This window comes from Myodes glareolus, chromosome 18 (genome assembly GCF_982192425.1).
Source record: "Myodes glareolus chromosome 18, mMyoGla1.1, whole genome shotgun sequence".
NCBI classification, from domain to species: Eukaryota; Metazoa; Chordata; class Mammalia; order Rodentia; family Cricetidae; genus Myodes; species Myodes glareolus.
This window is the reverse complement of record NC_142043.1, coordinates 62,887,750-62,902,660: the sequence shown is the minus strand read 5'-3', so window position 1 is coordinate 62,902,660 and position 14,911 is coordinate 62,887,750. Positions and strand designations below refer to the sequence as shown.

The window sequence follows — 14,911 nt, the reverse complement described above, 5'->3', positions numbered from 1 at the left end:
TTTTTCTCTTCAGGTCTTGAGAGAGTCTTGAGAGAGCTGGGATCCTGCTCTGATGTTTGCAGGGTCTCCCTGGGGGCTCTCTGAGCTTGGGTGACTTTTAAGAGTTGGGCGTCTGACTTCCCACTTGGTTTTCTAGTTCTTAAGTAGATTCTCATCCACTACTATGATTAATTTTTGAGTCTTAAAATTTTTATTAGATTTATTTTATTTTATTTTATGTGTGTGAATGTTTAGCCTGCATGTATGTGTATGCACCTTGTGCGTGTGTGCCTGTGGATGGTCGTGAGCCACCCAGTGGGTGCTGGGAACTGAATCTGTGTCCTCTGCAAGAGCAGAGGTGCTTGGTGCTCTTAACCACTGAGTCATTTCTCCAGCCCCTTCCTTTATCAGTTTTTTTTTGGGGGGGGCAGGGGTGGGTGGAAGAAGTGGAGTAGAATATCTCTGAGTAGCTCAGGCTAGCCTAGAACTCCCTGTATAGCCCAGATTGGCCTGTGTTCCATCATATCCAGATAGACCAGTCCTTGGTCCTTGATGCACATGTGAGACATCAGATGACAGCTTGACGAGGGCCATCAGGTTAGGTGTCAGTCATTTTATAGAGTCCAGGTAAGGGGGTGACACCCGTTCCTTAGTTTGGAATGTCCGGTAAGTTCTTGGGCCTGGTTTCCTGATAGGATTGTGATGTATCCCTGTGTGCCTACAGTCTCTATTCACCTCAATAACATATAGAGTGGCTGTCTTTCGGTTCTTTAAATATGTGATTTTTCAGTCTGCTGAACGGGTAGTACCAGGACCAGTTTCTGTGTCCACCAGGGGCTGCAGTGATGATCTTTCCTTAAAGTGGAGTCAAAGCTGCTTGTGAAATGATGCCCTCTAGCCCAGGCACAGCCCAGAGACTGCTGTTTGTGCAGTCTGGAGTCACACAGCACAAGGGGAGAGAGGGTTTCCACTTGAAACTTGTCCTTCTTGTTTTTAACAGTCAGTAACCCTGACTATCTGACTGTCCTGGAACTCCTGACATAGACTAGCCTGGCCTCACAGAGGTCCGCCTGCCTCTGCCTCTGCTGGGATTCACGGTGTGTGGCACCACGCCTGGCTGGGATTCACGGTGTGCGGCACCACGCCTGGCTGGGATTCACGGTGTGCGCCACCACGCCTGGCTGGGATTCACGGTGTGCGCCACCACGCCTGGCTGGGATTCACGGTGTGCGCCACCACGCCTGGCTGGGATTCATGGTGTGTGCCACCACGCCTGGCCTGACAGAGGAGTTTAAGCAGAGCTACGGGTAGACAGCGTATGTGTGTGCTGTTTCTTCTCTTCCTTCCTCTCCCTTCTTGTGTACTAGGGACACGATCCCAGGCCTCATGTACCCCAGAGCTCTCCCCTGAGCTACACACCAGCTCTTTTATCTAGTTTTTGAGTACAGTCAGTCTTTCTGCTTGTAGTTTATACTCTGTCCCCTGCAATGATGGCAGTCTTAGTTATCAAAGAGGTAAAAATGGTCATTGTTTGGGACCCCCCAAGAGTCGGAGAGCCGCTTTCCACAGTCAGTTCTAGCTCACGCGTTGCTGTGCAGCTCATTCTTGCTGATATTTGTGATCTCATCTTCTTGGTCATTCGTATTTTGTCAGGAGACCAGCCTGTTGCTCTGGTTGACCCTGCATTCCTGCACTCAAGTGACCTTCCTGCCTCTGCTTCCTGTGGGCTGAGGTCACAGGGCATCTGAGAAGCCCGAGGCTGCTACAGAGTAGGTGGGAAGGGTCTTTATACACAGAGGTGGGCAGTGGCTCCGGGTAGGACAGCCTTTGGGCAGAGAGAGGCTGTTCTGTTGTTCGGGGCAGATGCAGCCCACCTTCACTGCTTAGGGGCCTGCAGGTCTCTGCAGTGGTCTCCAGGGTCCTGGAACGTACCTGCTGGCTGTCTCTGGGTTTGCTCAGTTGAGAGTCATCTGCTAGCCTCCTGCTAGCAGTGGGAAATAGTGGCTCAACTTCTCCTTTTCCAGGGGCCATGGTCCTGGAGTCAGCTTGAATTCCTGGGGAAGTTTCTGCGTAGCTCTCGCTTTTCCTCCTTGAGGGAAATTGCATCACCTAAGCCCTGGATGCCATATTCACGGCCATGTCTTTCTCTTCTAGGCCCTGCAGGTCGGACACCCTTGAGGACAGCCATCACCTGGCCCTGCTACCCCGTGCCTTGGTAAGTGAAGACAGTGTAGTGGGTTTCATGAGTTTGTTCCTGCAAGTCTGTGTGTCTGTCCTGGGCACAGCCTGGGTGTGAGTCCCCTGGGTGACATGGCCAGCTCCAGTTAGTGGAAGACATCAGCCTTTGACCCCAGAGTGCCCGCCAAGTTTAGATAGGGTTAGTTGGCCCACTGGAGCCCTGGGCATGGCAAGGCCTTAATACGCCTGATGATTTGGATAAACGGTACATGCTTTAATGTGCTCTATGGTCAGAAGGCTGTCTACAGCGGTTTATCACTTATCTGGGGAAGAAGCTGTGAAGGGCTGGTGCGTGAGGATGCTGGGCAGAGGTGGCTGCCAGGACACAGCTCTCGCATGGCATCCCCTGTGCAGAATGGCTCCTTGAGACCAGCTGGCAGTCATCTCATATAGCTAGGACCTGATCATATGACCCGGGGGTCAGAGGTGCTTTCTGGCAGAAACAGGGCGGGTGCACCTCCTTCCAGAGGCCACAGAAACTGGTGTTGGTGGAAAACTGCCCTCAATAGCTGGATCAGTTGGGCAGTGGGTTCTGTGCCACCAAACTTGAGAACAAGAGCCCAGCACTCTGTGTGACTGGGAGACATCGCTCCCTGCTCCTGTGCCCTCTTCCTTTGGAGCTTCGTGTCATCCCAGGCCCGGTAATGAAGGAACTTGAGCCACAGACTCATCCTCAGTGGCCAAACATGAATCAGGTGGCCGCCTGCTTTTCCTCCATGGCCCAGCGGAGGGGCAGTGGATTCCTTGGTTCAGACTGCAAGTTCATGGTTTAGGTCAGAGTTCCAGTTCTTGGCAAGCGGTGGGCAGGTAGTTTAACTTTCTGGGCCAAATTGTGGCCAAGAGTATGCGGAAACCCACTATTTTATTTCCAACAACAACAAACACATTTGTCTAAGTAGGAGCCGGGTCTTTGTGATAACTCACAGCTGCTATCCCAGTACTTGAGAGACTGTGGGAGGGGCAGCATTGATCTTGGCCTATGAGGGCTACAGAGTGAGACCCTGGCTTAAGCCCTCCCTCCCCCAAAATATAATTAGAATTTGCAACCAAATTCTAGTCCCATACCTTTTCTGTTTATAGCTATGATTTCCTGAAAATAATTTCTAACCTCTTCTTTGTCCCCAAATCGAATGCTGGCCAGATAGGTGCCCACAGTAGCTCGGACTGGCTGGTGCTCTGGGCAGTCCCAGGCAGCACCCCCAGCTTCACACATGCACACATATTCCTGCTGTTTCTGCAAAGTAAACATCCCGCTTATGCAGAGCCACATTGTTGCGGACCAGTTCTTCTCACCAAAGGCACACAGGTACTCCAGCCAGGTCCCACCCAGGCCAGTTGTGGGTGGGGCTGCAGGCTGCCCAGATGGGCCTGTGCTGGTACTGTGACCCCTCTGAGTCTGGGGACGGGGCAGAGTCTGGCAGAGTTGTGTAAAAAGTCAGCTGTAAGAAGCACTGGGGATCCCTCACCATGGGGACAGGGACTCTGGTTCTGTCACATTTGAGGGCTGGAAATGAGTTGGGAGAAGAGCCTCAGGCTGAGAACATTGCTGGCCCCGGGAAAGCTAGAAGTGGTTCTCAAGTTGGATCTATAGCACAGTATCCGTGGTCAGCTCACTGTCCACAATGCACGGACCCCCAACTCTGAGTAAGAGCCAGGACGGGAACGGTCAGATGGCCTGGGGCTTCATCCGTCCCCACTACCCATCACCATACTGAAATTTATGGTAACACATTTGTTTCCTACAACAACTGGCGTCTCTTGAAAGCTGTGCCAGGGCCAGCGACATCTCATCAGTGAGTCAAGGCACTTCCTGTAAAGCCTGACGACCTGAGTTTGATCACAGGAAACTACGTGGTGGAAGGAAAGAACCAGCTCTTGGATGTTGTTCTTTGACCTCCACATGCATGCTGTGACAGGCAACACCAAATAAACACGTGTAAAATAATTAAAGAATTAAACAAACAAAGCTGTCCCGATAGCTAGTAAACACCTGAAGGGTGCATGCTCCAGGGACACAGCCAGTGTGGGTGCTGGGATACCTGACATTTGGAGAGTCTTGGTGCGGGAGGAAGTTCTTTGAAGATCCGGGCCTCAGTGAGACTCTTCAGGGAGCGCTGGAGCCTTTACCGAACAGCACAAAGTAATTGGCCAAAGGGGATTTGGTGCCAGCTGAATTAGCAGTTGGGAGGGGGTGGGGGACAGGAGGTGGTATGTGTGTGGTCACCCAGAGACACACAGGATTCCAGGATGTGCAACCTGTCCCAAGCAGAGTCTATACCAGGGACAGTTACTTCCCAGCAAGGCCTAACGATCAAGCTCAGGCTGTTTCCAGCCAGGTTGGGAAGGGGGCAGAAATCTCCAGAGGAGTGGAGCTTTCCAGAGGGGCTCTTCTTTGTGTCTCTTGGTGCGATAGGGAACAATTCTCATTCAGGTCATGTAAGCACTGCAGCCCAAGTGTGTTGCCTTTGTGACAAAGGTTGCAGGAAGTGAGCAGGTGCTGGGTGCATACTGGGGGCCCAGTGTTCCCTCCAGAAGCAGAAAAGGGGAGTTTGGTAAAGGCTGAGCCCCCCCCCCCTTGCCCCAACCACTGTGCAGTGCCCGCATCTTGCTGTGCTGGGCAGGGGTTATCTTTGTGTTCCCAAGGGTTGTGTGAGTGGGGCGCAAAGGGCAGATGTCGCTGTCTAGTAATGGTAGACATCCTGCAAAGGGAAGCACTTTTCCTGAAAGGAGAGAAGAGTCTTATCAGTGCTGGCTGGGTGGGCAGACTGACGCCGTGCAGACACAGACGGCAGAAGTCTGACGTGCAAGCCAGGTAACTTTCTTCCCCACACTTAAGTTTTAGTTATAGAAGTAGCATATGTTTGTAAAAATTGAACCAGAACCAAATATAATAAACAAAGCTATGTTCCTTACTCCATCTAGAAGCTCACTCTTCCGGGAGGATCCACAAGCCCGGAGTGGTTTGTAATTCATCTTCCAAAACTCACAAAGAACATACAAAGGGGCTAGGGCTATGCTGGTCGAGCACTAACCCCAGTATGGATGAAGCCCTGAGCTCGATCCCCAGCACTGCAGAAAGCAGGTGTGGTGATCATGCCTGTAATCACAGCACTCAGGAGTTCAAGGTCTTCCTCTGTTACATACCAAGTTTGGGAACAGCCTGGACTTGGCCTAGGTTGTACCTTGCTTCAAACAAGCAAACAAAAATTAAAACAAATAAACAAATAAATAAACCAGGAAACAGTTTTCAACTGAAGCTATGTGGGGCAGCTGCCACAGCTGGATTTAACTTTCAGTTTGCACAGACCCGCCTCCTTCAGAAAAGCCCTTCTTGTTTCACTAATATCCTAACATGTGTGCTGTTCATATGTACACACTCTCACTAAAGACCGTTGCTGTGAACATATTCATGCACATACCTGTGTGTTTCAGCCTCTGTGATGGCTCTGGGGTAATTAGCTAAAATGGGCTCTTGACCCATGCCTGTGTTTAGAAAGCAGTGTGGAGCTGGAACGCACCCATATTCCCGTGATGGCCAACTGGGGCCAGAATCCACCTGTCCAGATAACTTGACAGACCTGGGCTTCACTACCCTGCAGCCTGCCCTAGTAGGTTGTCTCCGTGGAAGTGAACTTTGCCTTCCCTGTAACACAGAGCTGCCTCTCTGCATCTGTCCTGCCAGCTGGTGCTGGTTGTAAGTTCCTAGGGTGACAAGTGGCTCTAGGAGGAGAGTGGTCTGGCTGTGAGTGCCTTCCTACTGAGGACTGCATGTGTGCATCTTTCCGGCGCTAATGACCTGTGTGGATGGTGTCCATCAGCAGCGCCTCCTCCTGCAGCAGCCTCTGCGGGCCATGCCAGATGCACCGGGCCTCCGTCTCCTGTTTTTGGCCACATGGTTGCTCTGATTGAGTGTTCTGGGTCTTGTCTCATGGCCACCATCTGCTCGGCTTTGCCCAGTCCCGTAGTGAAGTGAGCCAGTAAGATAACGCTGCATCTGATCTTGGGCTCTACAGCGCTTGCTCGCACACCTCACCTCGCTAGTCTGGGCCGGCTTTGTATGGTAAACTATGGAAGAGGATGACTGCGATGTGACCTGGTCGTCCTCATTGCCATGGGCCGTGCCTTTCCCCTGGTCACTCAGTGTGGCCTGAGTCAGGAGGCAAGTTTACAGGAACACAGGGACGTGGAGAAGTGTGTGGCCTCCAACACGGACTGTGAGGTTGGGCACGTGGCCACAGAAGGGCAGACGCTAGTATGTGAGTCCTTACAGCGTTTCTGCATCTCGCTGTCTTCCTTGTCTCTCTATAGGGAAGATCATTTTCCCTTCTGAGGATTGCTAGCTGCTGTGTAGGCCCCGGGAGAAGCTTGGGGGCTGTGTGGAACCCTGAGGAGATGGATTGTGTTCACGGAGAGCATGGCACTCCACACGGAAGCCCCGTGGGATACACTGTCTCTTAGACTGGTGTTGAGAACATCTAGGTTTCCTTTGACAGTCCTGTCACCCACCAACACTGAAAACTCATGCATTTTCTTCCTCTGATCTCTGTTTAAGGTGAGCTCTAGTAATCCCCCTGCCTCAGCGTTCTGGGCGCTGAGGCTGCAGGCAAGTGTAACTCGACCAGTTCTAACTTCCTGTCCTTCCTCACACAATGGCTGTGGATGAGTTCCAGAGCTTGAGCCACAGTGATAGGTGACCTTCAGCACTCTTGGAGGTTGACTTCAGATCTGCTCTTCATGACATCTCATAACACCATCCTGTTATTTCTCTCCCATTATCTTTTATTGTCAATAGTCACATTGACTTTCTGTGGTTCACCTTTCTGTGTCCTGGACAAAGCAGTTTTGATGGCATTTGGGTTTGTTGCATAAGTCTGGGCTAATCTGCAGTCTGTCTTATCTATTCCTGAGTGAAATGGGCCTTTTCAAAGGGCCCCTCTTGTTCCTGGAACTTCCTACATCCTTTCGTAACTTGCTGGCTGGAGCACAGATGTCCCTGGCAGGTGGCAGAGCAGAAGTGTCAGCTCAGCAACTTATTGCGATGCGTACATGGAATATCATAAATCGACTCCTGCATGACTGTCTAATCAGGAAGTACATTGGAGCTTTGTTAGGCAGCAGTCCAGTGTTCACACCAAAGAAATGCTGTAAGCCCATTGGATTTCCTCAGAGCTAAATGTTATGGGCTGTGGTCTTGGAGTGCTGCCCGCTCTGCCGGCCAAACTTCTGGAAGAAACTTCACTCTTGCATTCCTGTGTGCTCAGGCCTGGGTCTCTTGTGGAAGAGCTTTAGTTGGGGAGTTAGATCTGTTGTTCTTCTCAACCAGGCTAAGTCCATTTGGCAGTGTTACGAGTTGGTTTTATTTGTCACTCTAGGAGGCACTGGGATACTGGTATCCTATGAGAGGAGCCAAGGATGCAGTTAACCACCTATATAACACACAGGCAACCAGCCTTGCCATGGTGGTTGACCCCTCCCAAAGGTTGGAGTGCTATACCCGGAATACTGTTCTTGAGACTGTTTCATGAGAGCTGGTAGAGGGGTCTTACAGACATGGATTCAACAATTCATCTCAAAGTAGTAGCAATGGGGCTGGGGCTTAGTGTGTGGCACACAGATACAGGACAGCCCCACCAGAGCAGGCAGGAAAAGGGGAAAAAGTGCCAAGCTCTGTGTTTATAAAGAGAACTCTTTTCTGAAATGAGCAAGGGCAATGATTGGTAACTGTCCTTTCGATGTCTGAGCTAATGATGCTGCTGCTGTCTCTGCTTCTGCCTCTGCCCTGACCATTGCTCTGCTGCTGATGTAAATAAATGAATGAGGAAAGTAGGCCCCACAGTTGTGGGCTGGAGATAGGCCTCTGAGCTCTGGGCAGGGGCGGGGCTGAGCCTGTGGCACCCAGAATAGTGACAGGCTCCCATTCAGGCCCCATGCCGCCCTGGCCTCACCCTGTGGAATGTCTTTCTGCTTCTAAGAAGTGGTGTTCAGATATACCAGCTGACTCAGAAATCACCTGTCTAAGAAGTGGCGTTCAGATATACCAGCGGACTCAGAAATCGCCTGTCTAAGAAGTGGCGTTCAGATATACCAGCGGACTCAAGAGATTGCCTGTCTCATGGCCTCTGCTACTGGGACCTCTTGCCGACATTTTTGTTCTAGTAAAAGAAGACTAGGGAGCTGGAGAGATGGCTCAGTGGTTAGGAGCACTTGTTGCTCTTGCAGAGGACTTGGGTTTAGTTCCCAGCACCTACATGGTGGCTCACAACCACCAGTAACTCCAGTCCCAGGGGATATGACACCCTATTCTGGCCTCTGTGGGCATTGCATGTACATGGTATACGTATATAGTTACAAAGAAACACACATAAAATAAAAATTAATCAATCCTGTAAATTTTTTATTTATTCTTCTCTCATACAATACATCCTAACTGCAGCTTTCCCTCCCTCCACTCCTCCTAGTCCTTTCCTATTACCCCTCTCTCTTAGTCTCCCTAGTATCCCTCCAAGAAAAGAGGAGGCCTCCCAGATACATCAATCAACTGGGCATAACAAGATAAAATAAGATCAGGCACAAACCCTCACATCAAGATTGGGTAAAGCAATCCAGTAAGGAGAAGAGGGTCCCAAGAGTAGGCAAAAAAGTCAGAGTTACCCCCATTCCTACTGTCAGGACTCCCCCCAAAACACCAAGCCAACAGCCATAACATGTATGCAGAGGACCTAGCGTAGATCCATGTAGGCTCCATGATTGCTGTTTCAGTCTTTGTGAGCTTCCATGAGGCCTGCTTAGTTGATTCCTGCTTAGATGGACCGTGCTCTCCCAGTGGGCACCACCTGGGCTCTCTCCCCACCTGTTGTTCCCTGCATCCGTTCCTATCAGCTGCCAGAAGCAACCTCTGATGATCTATGAGTACAGCAAAACATCATTAGCAATCATTTCATTGATTTATTTTTATTTTTTTTACAATTGTGTTTGGTTCTACCACAAGTCTCTAGGCTATCCAGCCTCCGATTCCTGGTCATCCAGGCAGTGTTGGGCATGGGCTCCCTCTTGTGGCGTGGGCCTCAAATCAGATCAGTCATTGGTTGGCCACTCCCACACTTCTGTGCCATCATTGCCTCAGCACATCTTGCAGGCAGGACGGAATATAGGCAGAAGCTTTCCTGGCTGGGTTGGTGTCCCAGCCCCACCACTGGAAGCCTTGCCTGTTTACAGAAGGTGGAAGGCTCAGGCTCTGTATCCCCCATCACTAGGAGTCCTCTCTAGGGTCACCCTCGTAGATTCCAGGGAGTTTCCACTGCACTAGGTCTCCACATCGCCCCCCCCCCACAATGCCCTCCAGTTCCAGCCATCTTCTCCGGCACTCTCCCCTTCCACTCCCCTCCTCACCGCCACCAGTCCACTCACAAAGTCTACTCTCTGTCCCCTCCCGGGGAGAGCCATGCATCACCCCCAGAGCCTGTCTTGTTGCTTAACTTCTCTGGATCTTACTGAGCTGCTAATATCAATATCCCCTTCTAAGTGAGTAGATACCGTGTTTGTCTTTGTCTTTCTGGATCTGGGTTACTTCACTTGGGATGATTTTTTTCTAGTTCCTTCCATTTGTCTTCAAATTTCATGATGTCATTTTTTTAACTGTTGGGTAGTACTCCATTGTGTAAATGTACCACATTTTCTTCATCCATTTGTGTGTGTGTGTGTGTGTGTGTGTGTGTGTGTGTGTGTGTGTGTGTGTTTTGAGACAGAGTTTCTTTGTAGCTTTGGAGCCTGTCCTGGAACTAGCTCTTGTAGACCAGGCTGGCCTTGAACTCACAGAGATTCGCCTTCCTCTCTCTGCCTTCCTCTGCCTCCCAAGTGCTGGGATTAAAGGTGTGTGCCATTCTTTAGTTGAGGAACATCTAAGTTGTTTCCTGTTCTTGACTATAGGAATAAAGCCACTGTGAACATAGCTGAGCAAGTGTCCCTGTGGTAGGATGGGTATATGCCATCATTTGGGTATGTGCCCAAGAGTGGTAGAGCTAGATCTTGAGATAGATCGATTCCCAATTTTCTGAGAAATCATCGTATTGATTTCCTCAATCATAGCTGTGTAAGTTTTTATTCCCACCAACTATGGAGGAATGTTCCCCTGCTCCATAGCCTCACCAACATGAGCTGTCACTTGTGTTATTGACCTTAGCTGTTCTGACAGATGTAAGATAGAATCTGGAAGTAGTTTTGATTTATAGTTCCCTAATGGCTAAGGATGTTAAACATTTAAGTGTTTCTCAGCCATTCGAGATTCCTCTATTGAGAATTCTCTAATTAGATCTATACCTCATTTTAAAAATTGGATTATTTGTAGATGTCTGGTTTCTTGAGTTCTTTATGTATTTTGGATATTAACCCTCTATCAGATGTGGAGTTGGTGAAGATCCTTTCCCATTCTGTAGGCTGCCATGTTGTTTCCATAATGGGACCTCATGAAACTGGAAAGCTTTTGTAAGCTTTTTAGTAGTTGTTGATGCTAGTGCTGTGCTATCAGGGCTCTGTTCAGGAAGCTGTCTCCTGTGCCGGTGCGTTCAAGGATGCTCCCCGCTTTCTCTCCGCTCAGCTCAGTGTGCTATGTCAGTCCTCTTATCACATGGTCTTCCTGGCCGCCAGCCCCAGCCCAAGGCTGTAGTGGCTGGCTCACCTAAGCCCTCATTACCATGTCATGGCGTGACTGAAAGCTGGTTAGGAACTTCTAAACCATGTCAGTGCCATGGCAGGCTGGGGACCAAGACCAAGAAGCCCTTGTTTCTCATCTCACAGCCCAGTGTCTGTGCCTTGAGGATCAGGATTCTCTTCTGAGAGTGCTCCCTGTGTCAGCGAGGAGCAAGGCTGTGCTGCAGGGACTCGGGCCCTAGCACTGCTTGCTTCCATTTCTGTCTTCACTTGTGGTCCAGGGGCACTCGACACTGGCCTTTGCTTTGCTCACTGTAAAGCCCCTTTAGTGGCTATCCTGCCTGAAATGGCCAGGCTGTTCAGTGCTGCTGAGCCATGGCTTTCCTAGACATGGCTCCCAGACTATGGTCAGGAAGCAAGGAAGAATGGGCTTGGGAGAGGGAGGCTTATGAGGAGCCTCTGTCCTTCACTGGGCTGTGGAGAAAGACATTTTCTTCTCCCACTACTTCTCCACCTTCCGTCTGGAGCCCCTTGTTTGGGCCTCTCTAGCTGTTTCTGTGCTTCTGATTGAGGGAACGCATGGTCAAACCAGGTTTCATTATGGGCAGTGAGATAAGGCCCTTTTCTGGGGGGCACATTTTGGGCACTGGAACAGGGGCACACACGGGTAATTGGTGGGTGTGGACAGAAGGCTGGCTGGGCCCTTATTCCAGGCCACACCCCTGTTCTGCCTCTGGTCCAAAGACTGGTCTGGTGTGATCAGGTACAGGGCCTGGGTCCTGCTCCTCCCAGTGTGGGAGGGCTGAGTGGGGATAAAAGCCGGTCCCGTCTACCTCCTGACACCTTTGGAGCCACCTACAGCTCTGCTGGTGATCTGCCTGCCTGTACAAGTAAGAGTGACTGTGCTCCAACCCCACCTTGTTGAGGTTGGTATACCCGCATGGTACTGAAGGTGGGTCATGGGGGCATCTCTTAGACCCTGCTGGTCTTGGGTCTGCCCCTTGAAGGGTGGCCCTCTCCAAATCCCCTACCTTCAAACTGGCTGCTAGATGAAGATCTTCCTCCACTCTGGTTTTCAGACTTGTGGTTCCTCCTGGCCCAAGTTCCAAAGCAGGCCCCTTGGAAACTTGGGTGAGGACGCTTGTCTGTGACTAGCCTCTTCTAGTTCTTTGGGATGCCTGCTGCCGCCGCCGCCGCCGCCACCGCCACTGCTGTGCTGCTGCCATGGCAGCAGGACTTCCCTGAGTGCTTCATCTCCTCTGTGCAGACAGATGTCACTGAGTAAAGAAGATAAGAGAGCCAGGCTGCCAGCGTGGTGGCCTCCAGCCTTACATAGTTGCTGCACCCTTGGAAGGCAGTGAGGAGAAACTGAGACTCCGAGTTTGACTGTTCCTGGACTGCACAGGGTGGGTGGGGCGCAGCATGGCAGCTCCCAGTGTCTTTCTGATACTCACATAGCTGACCTGGCGTTCTGAGTGTACAGGATGGATGAAACACACCTTTGGGTTAGAGTCCTCCTCTTGGGTTTTTGCTCTGCTTATGGGTAATGTTGTTTCAGCTTAATGTCGCTGCAGTGGTTTGAACTGGTGCTGTGTGTTGCTGATATCGTTCATCCTGAGAAGCTAATGCCTGCTTGCACCGCTCTCTCAGCTCTGTTCCCATGATTGTGAAATGATCTCTTGGGTAACCAGTCTTTGGGCAACTGGTCTCACGCTTGCAGCACACTGATAGGGGTGTCACTTGCTGTCTTTTGGTGAGCCAGTGTTTCTCTTGGACCACCGTCAGCTGGAATGGGCATCAGGGAAGGGGTGTCCATTCAGTGTGGCTAAGATGAGGACTATGATCTTAGGCCTTGCACTCACTTTCTCTGCAGGTGCCCGCATAGGGCCCAAAAATTGGAATAAACTCAGGCCAGCAGGTCCTTTAGTAGGGTATGTTTTTATACAGCAGAATTACTCAGATCTTTAGGAGACAAGGAACTCTGATCTGTGCTAGGGGGTGGGAGTGAAGTAGTCTCAAGGAGACAAGCTCCTACTTCACAGAATGGAGAAGCCCTTGGATTCTGTCTGTCCTTGCATGACCAGGTAGGGAGTTGGGAGGGTACTGCAGGTACTAAGGGGAGTCAGAACTGCAGGTGAATCATTTTCCACCCGACTGTGGCTCTCTCAGGCACAGACTTGTCCTGAGAGTGGAGTGTGAGTGCAGGTCCCCTGGCTGGTCAGGTGCTCACTCTACCCACAGGGCCACAGGCAGTCAGCCAGTCAGAGGGCTGCAGATTGGTGTGAGGGGAAAGTTAAAAAGATTCTCCTCTGCAAAGGCTCAGCCCCTTTATTGTCATCGGGATGGATCCCTGAGCCGCAGCTGCTGCCAAGCCCTATGGACATGGTATTAGTATGCCCACGGTGCACTTGAATTCAAAGATTATGTGCACATAGAGACAGACAAGCAGTAGCTAACGTGGTCACTATGAAACTAGAACAGTGACAACAGCACCCTATAATAAAAATAATTTAAAGCATACATTGTTTACACCTGGAGTTTTGCATTGCTCTTTTGAATAGTGGAAGCCAAACCATGGAAATGGGATGCTTGTGTGTGTGTGTGTGTGTGTGTTAGAAATTCCACCAGGCGATCTTTCCCAGAGTTATCCATGACGTGACCATTTCATAATCAGGTACCAGGTGGTGATGATTGTCATGCCTCAAGTAATGGTGGCAATGGGTGTGCACAAACATGTCCTGGCCCTCATGGAGCAGCAGTGGCTTGGGTTGGCTTGGGTTCAGAAAGCAGAGCTGCATCCCAGCCCCTGCGAGCATAGGGTCCTGGGAGGGGTTGGTGAAGCCATGGCAGAAGGGAACAAGAACAGAGTGTTCCTGGGGTCTTAAAGCTCCACAACCGTCTCAGCAGACTAGAGTGGACATCCAGTGGCCAGCATGCGAGGTGATTGGGCAGCCTCATTGCCATCTCCATTAACCTCGGTAGAGTAGGCAATCTGTGTGTGTGTGTGTGTGTGTGTGTGTGTGTGTGTTTGAGACAGTTTTTCTACATATCTCTGGCTGTCCTGGAACTCACTATGTAGGTCAAGTTGCCCACAAACACAAAAACCTTCCTGCCTCTGCCTCCTGAGTGCTGGGACTAAAACAGTGCACTACCATAGCTGACTATGACTTCTTTTTGTTTGTTTGTTTGTTTGTTTTTTGTTTTTTGTTTTTTTTCTTTTGGTTTTTCTGTGTAGCCCTGATTGTCCTGGAACTTGCTCTGAAGACCAGGGCTGGCCTCAAACTCAGAGATCTGCTTGCCTCTGCCTCCCAAGTGCTAGGACTAAAAGGTGTGTGTTTTAAAGAACAGCCTAATTCAGGTACATAGTCCCTGGAGCTGGGTGTAACATCCTACAGATATGGTGGTATTTGGTCATGTTTTGTTTTGTTTCCCAGCAGGACCTGCTTTTCCACTTCCCGACCTCTGCTTACTACCAAGTGTTTCTATTGAGTACCTGCTCTGACATCTGTTTACTCTGCCTCAGTAACTTTACCTCCTTGGTTAACTCATTGATTGCAATGTGGTGTTTCCACCTGGCCGGGCCAGTCATAGGAGTATATACGGTGTGTAGACGACATGTAAGACCTGTTAGTATTGTCAGCCAGGCAAGAACAGTGGAAGAAGAGCTATCCCAAAGCAACAGAAGGTGTTCCAGAACAGTAAATATACCCATGGCCAGAGCAGAACCAACATGATGCCTCAGGGTGGGGGCCCACTGTTCAGCCACAGATAAGGGCACACTGCTTGGAGCCAGGACTGGCAAAAATGAGTTATTTTAGCAAGTAGAACCAGGCTAGGAGAAAAGCAATGGCTGTGGCCTCTGAGATACAGGAAATTAGGAACAGAGGGGACCAAAAGACATGGTTCTGTGAGCTCTAGGCCACCTCTGACCTGGAGCTGACAGAGGACCTCATGCTGAGGGAGGCAGAGGAAGCGCTGTGGACTTTCACAGGGGCTACATCAAGCTAGGCATGCAGGGTCACTGTTAGGATTCAGACTGGATGAGTGA

General features: G+C 50.4%; 1 protein-coding gene across 4 annotated transcripts in view; it reads left to right on the top strand.

Annotated features, from left to right (window-relative positions):
* The window catches only part of Agpat3 (1-acylglycerol-3-phosphate O-acyltransferase 3), an 83,271-nt gene that overhangs the window by 21,622 nt on the left and 46,738 nt on the right, over positions 1-14,911 (top strand). For 2 of the 4 annotated variants that reach the window (XM_085679820.2, XM_048451318.3), the window contains exon 2: positions 2,134-2,194. The gene's annotated coding sequence lies outside the window, so the exon portion shown is untranslated. The other 2 variants (XM_048451321.3, XM_048451322.3) reach the window with 2 other exon arrangements.